The sequence below is a fragment of the Haliotis cracherodii genome, unplaced genomic scaffold (assembly GCF_022045235.1).
Source record: "Haliotis cracherodii isolate W230 unplaced genomic scaffold, xgHalCrac1.p SCAF_9, whole genome shotgun sequence".
Lineage (NCBI taxonomy): Eukaryota > Metazoa > Mollusca > Gastropoda > Lepetellida > Haliotidae > Haliotis > Haliotis cracherodii.
Window position 1 is genome coordinate 28,609,353 of NW_027266343.1, and position 5,605 is coordinate 28,614,957.

General features: G+C 43.2%; 1 pseudogene; it reads right to left on the reverse strand.

Moving 5' to 3' along the window:
* Nucleotides 1-722: 722 nt before the first annotated feature.
* LOC139452647 (uncharacterized) lies at nt 723-5,578 on the reverse strand (annotated as a pseudogene).
* Between the last annotated feature and the right edge of the window lie 27 nt (nt 5,579-5,605).

The following is a 5,605-nucleotide window of genomic DNA, read 5'->3' on the forward strand; positions in this document are numbered from 1 at the left end:
ATGTGTGGAACGTTGCTCAGGTCAGTCACTGGATTGTCTGTTCCAGAGGGTTGGTCCGACGGCGTGGATCGATGCTTATACAGACCGCCGTCATCTCGCTGGAGTGCAGCGTTAAGCAAAAAAACAAACAAACACACCTACCTAACTAATGCATCTAACAAATGAAAGACTGAAAAATTCTGATTGATAAATGAGTGGATTCTTTAGTGACTATTCATCGTCAAGGATAAAACCATAACAAAGGACTGAGTAACTTGTGTTTTATGACAGCATTTCAGGTTCAAGGCGGCAAGTGAGGTAAATATGAGACGAAAACCCAAAGTTATGCAGGTCGTAGACGCTTACCCCTTTGGTGAAACCCAAGGGCAAAGGTATGATCATGACAAGCCAAAGTTGATACCCAAGTCGAATCCTGGATTCAAACTCATCCTGACTTTATGCACCTAGGGTCACCCGGTCAATCGTGCTCTCTACATAACAAATAACAAACTACTGAAGGATAATGTCACGTACGAGTCATCTGTTTTTCTTTTTGTACATTATTTAACAAAATACGTTTTGAGTTCCCCGTGCACGATTATGATGCTGCAAATGAACCATTATCTTGGCGAATCAGCGGCGCCACAGACGATTGGACAACAGATATCCTTGTGTGGAAATTGCCATTTTATCATCTGAGTATGGCGACGTTTTTCTGCCACTCTTGTTTCGCACATTGTCGGTCAAGGTCGATATGGAAAGACCACTCCAACCAGCAATGACACGACAAGAAGCGCAGCACATAGCCCCACGTTGTGCGCACCCTGAAATACATAAGAGTTTATTACAATCAACGACAAGTGAAACATGTCTTGAAACTGTCAAGGGCTTGAACGACATCCGTCTATATGACATGGTACATAGGGATCTTTATATAGGATTTAAATCATCAATTATGCGCCTTTATTAGTCGCAATTCTGTTGCGTTAAACATAACTTATTATTATTTGTTTGTTGTTCAACCCGCACACAGCAATGTTCCAGTTATATGGCAGTGGTCTGTTAAAACTTGAGTCTAGGCCAGACAACCCAGTGATTGACATCATTAGCATCGCTCTACGCAATTGGGACCAACCAGTTCAACGAGGCTGACCACCCGATCCCTTTAGTCGCCTCTTACTATTAATTATTTAATATCAAGGTTTTGCCATTGTGTTGTGAGCGAAGAAAACTATACTTGTTTCACTTTTCCCGACGTTGATGCTTTATAAAATTACGACATTCTTGTGATGAAGACCAACTTGGAATGGGTTTGGAGCCGGGATTTTGTATAGAGACTAGATACTATTTTTGAGCTATATAAGCAAAAAACAGATTTTTCTATTAAAGCTATGAGCCTATATTAAAAACAGTCCCCAGCCACCTATGCCACTCAATGGATCGAGTGGTCAAGTTCGGGGAGTTGGTTGATTGCATGGCATCGTACCGCGGCTGCGTGGATCGTTGCTCATACAGGCCGCCATCACACAGCTAGATATTCCCTGTGTGCGGCGGTCAACAACAAACACACCAATAAAAGCTATCTTTTTTATACAGAGCATCGTTCTTTCTCAAGAAATCCCAATTGTCTCCAGCACTTACGCATGTACAACAGTAGGGGTATCCGGTTCCGCTCACTCCGTTCCACCCGGTTCCTGCTCCGGCACCCAGATTCCCTGTGTGACGAAGATGGCGTTCAAGGGTTAGTATACAGATTATATGAAAAGCACAAGTTAACAATAAACCTAAATATTTTGGTTTTTATAAGCGTCATTTCCATCGCGTCATAAACTGACGGCAAGAAGAAACTTTACCATAGTTTTAAACCACACTAGTTTATAAACCAGAAAGATACATGCATGAAGTCAAATGTATTAATAGGATCAAAATCTAAACGTGTGTGTGTGTGTGTGTGTGTGTGTGTGTGTGTGTGTGTGTGTGTGCCCCTAGTGCCGAGCGCCAGACAGGATAACAACTAGTGCCATATTTTCACATGGCCTGGCATCAAATCCCCGACCTTCCGCTCTCAGGCGGACGCTCAACCACTAGATAACGGAGGCGGTCCGTTCACCATAGATGACGCTCAGTAAGGCCATGACAATGTCATGATTTATCAGAAGCTTATTTAATTGTTACAAGCCTAATTTTTTTCAGCTGACCAAAGACTTATTCAAGTTCGTTAGCATCAATGGCGGCACCTCACCCGGCAGACTCGGGTCCACTCGGCTTATTCCGCTACCTTCCAGTGGACTTGGTCCACGGCTTATTCCGCTACCGACAGCAGACGGGTCCATTCGGTTTATTACGCTACCGACCAGCAGATTCGGGTCCATTCGGTTTATTCCGCTACCGACCAGACGACTCGGGTCCATTCGGTTTATTCCGCTACCCCCCAGAAGGATCGAGTCTATTCGGTTTATTCCGCTACCCTCCAGAAGGCTCGGTTCCACGGCTTATTCCGCTTTTAATGGCATGACTGTGCCGAAGCAAAGCAGCAGCACTCGTCCGCTACAATCCACTCACTTTGGGCGTTCATATAACTAACATTAAAACCGGATTTTTTTCCGAACAGAACCATAAGAAGTGAAAAATCTCGCTTTTACGATAAATCGATCTTGAGAAACATTTGTCCATGGTCTAAATTTTCTTGAATAATAATCCCCTCACCTTGTGCAATTACCGACGTCAATGGCAGCACCAAAAGTACAGCTAGCACAATATTCACAGACGCCATACTGAAACTGTATAAGAAGCACGTGACATTCTCCCACAAAGCCTATATCACACAACTTCTCTGTAGATATACACCTGGAAGGAACAAAGCTAAGCACCACTCCCATCATTGTGCCATGTATCCTGAACTTCCCATGCATCGGAATATGTGCGGTATTGATCTCATTTCGATAAATATGACCAATAAGAAGAAAAGGGATCTGATGGCTGCTAGGTTCAATTGTGCTGTGGTGTCATAAAGACTTTTGACGTCAACTCACTTCAGTAAAAATCGCCATGTATGCCTACTGTACACAAATATGCCTCGCTATTTTTCGTAATGTAATAAAAACATAATTTCAAAACCTTTCAGCATATATGTCTACTTTAAATTGATCAGACATAGCTACAAACTGCAATTATTACATAAGCAGCTGTAAGTGGAAATATGAGTCCAAGTGTTTCATGCCATGTATCTCTGTGTTAAAATACAAATTGAAGCTGGTGACTTGTATTTTGTGTTCCTAAGATACTGTGGTTTTAAACTATAATGAGAAGTAAAAATGTGATTTTTGACTTCTTATTATATGTCCCCTATCTCAAAGTTGGTCACACATGTCTAAGATGAGTAATATGTAAAGAAGTACCGCATGTACTTCTAAACGGACAGAGGAGCTTGTTCAATCATACGCAATAAGAAAGCCGAGGAAGCATCTGTAAGGCCTACTCAATAACTATAGTCACGTAACAGTTACAAAATATGTTGGACAATCGATTTCAGTTTCGGTATTTTCAATATGAATATTTATTTACAAAATTAATACAGGATACTATTTTTAAAATATGTACTAGGCGGTGGTTAACCTTTTTCAGGTGTATATTCATGAAATTTCTGGTTACTAGAAAAACTTGCATACCGTAAGAGAAACTTGCATACTGTAAGATAAACTCGCATACTGTGAGATAAACTCGCATACTGTGAGATAAACTCGCATACTGAGATAAACTCGCATACTGTGAGATAAACTAGCATACTGTGAGATAAACTCACATACTGTGAGATAAACTCGCATACTGTGAGATAAACTCGCATACTGTGAGATATATTAACAAGGAGTAAAGAGTAACTACTATCATTTGTCCACCATTATGTACGTCCCAAGCGTTGGTGGAAACAAGGAACGCGAATGAGCAAATGATGAAAACTCCCCATGAGGCTCCTACAATAACCTATGCTATTACATATATGACCCGAACGATCATTAGAAATAACTGATACATAACAGAAGTAAATATATATTAAAAGGATATGATTGATACTGTTTGATATACAGACATACAAACAATATTTTCAAATTCTAGTATATGTAACTACCAAATATTATGAATATTATGTGCTTTGCCAAACCAGTGACTGAACATGATGAGCAACGATCATCGCATCAGCCAAGTCACAGGGTCTGAGCAGCCAAGTCACAGAAACTGAGCAGCCAAGTCACAGGTTCTGAACAGCCAAGTCACAGGGTCTAAGCAGCCAAGTCACAGGGTCTAAGCAGCTAAGTCACAGGGTCTAAGCATTCAAGTCACCGGGTATGAGCAGCCATGTCACAGGGTCTGAGCAGCCAAGTCACCGGGCATGAGCAGCCAAGTCACTGGGTCTGAGCAGCCAAGTCACAGGGTCTGAGCAGCCAAGTCACAGGGCCTGAGCAGCCAAGTTACAGGGTCTGAGCAGCCAAGTCACAGGGCCTGAGCAGCCAAGTCACAGGGTCTGAGCAGCCAAGTCACAGGGCCTGAGCAGCCAAGTCACAGGGTCTGAGCAGCCAAGTCACAGGGTCTGAGCAGCCAAGTCACAGGGTCTGAGCAGCCAAGGCACGGGGTCTGAGCAGCCAAGTCACGGGGCTTGAGCAGCCAAGTCACAGCCAAGTCACAGGGCCTGAGCAGTCAAGTCACAGGGCCTGAGCAGCCAAGTCACAGCCAAGTCACACGGACTTAGCAGCCAAGGCACATTGTCTGAGCAGCCAAGGCACTAGGTCTGAGCAGCCAAGTAACAGGGTCTGAGCAGCCAAGTCACAGGGTCTGAGCAGCCAAATCACGGGATCTGAGCAGCCAAGTCACAGGGCAAATGATGGTTAGTTTTCAGTGCAATAGGTGAGGTGAAATGGGGTTTAACATCGCGTCCAAGATTATTGCACTTATATAGCGACGTGCATGTACGTGCGTGTGTGTGCTGCTTGTACAAGTCCGGACTGATGCCGATTTATAGTGCTAGCTCACTGATATACCATGCCGAGCGCCAGACGGGGTAACAACAAGTACCATCTTTTAACGTCTTTTGGTATGACGCGGCGGGGGATCGAACCCCGGACCTTCCGCTCTCCGAGCGGACGCTCTACCATTAGAACGGAGGCGGTCTTCTTCAGTGCAATAAATACATATAGAGGTTAACACGCGAGCGTGTTTGGGGATGGTAAATATCTTGTATTAGGAATAAACATTGTATTTTGCGAGCCTTGGAGACCTAGGTACACACAAGCCTCTTTATCATATAATGTACTTTTTCAATTGTGTGCTAGAAACATATCTTCCAATCTCTCACAAACATTACCTAGACATTGCAAGTCTTTTCTGGAATGTGCGCATTAATATATATTACGGCAGAAGGTAGTGACAACAGTCAATAAACCATATTTATGGTACATGTATATGTAAGTGAAAATGGTCTGCATACCTGTCGACGCCTCCCGCTGGCTGGCACAATAAATACTCGCTGACGTTGTCAGCTATATATATATATATATATATACATTTGTGTGGAATTCCGAGCACGACGCAGTTCAAGCATTGTCATGACTCCTGATCGATGTCGAATGATGTA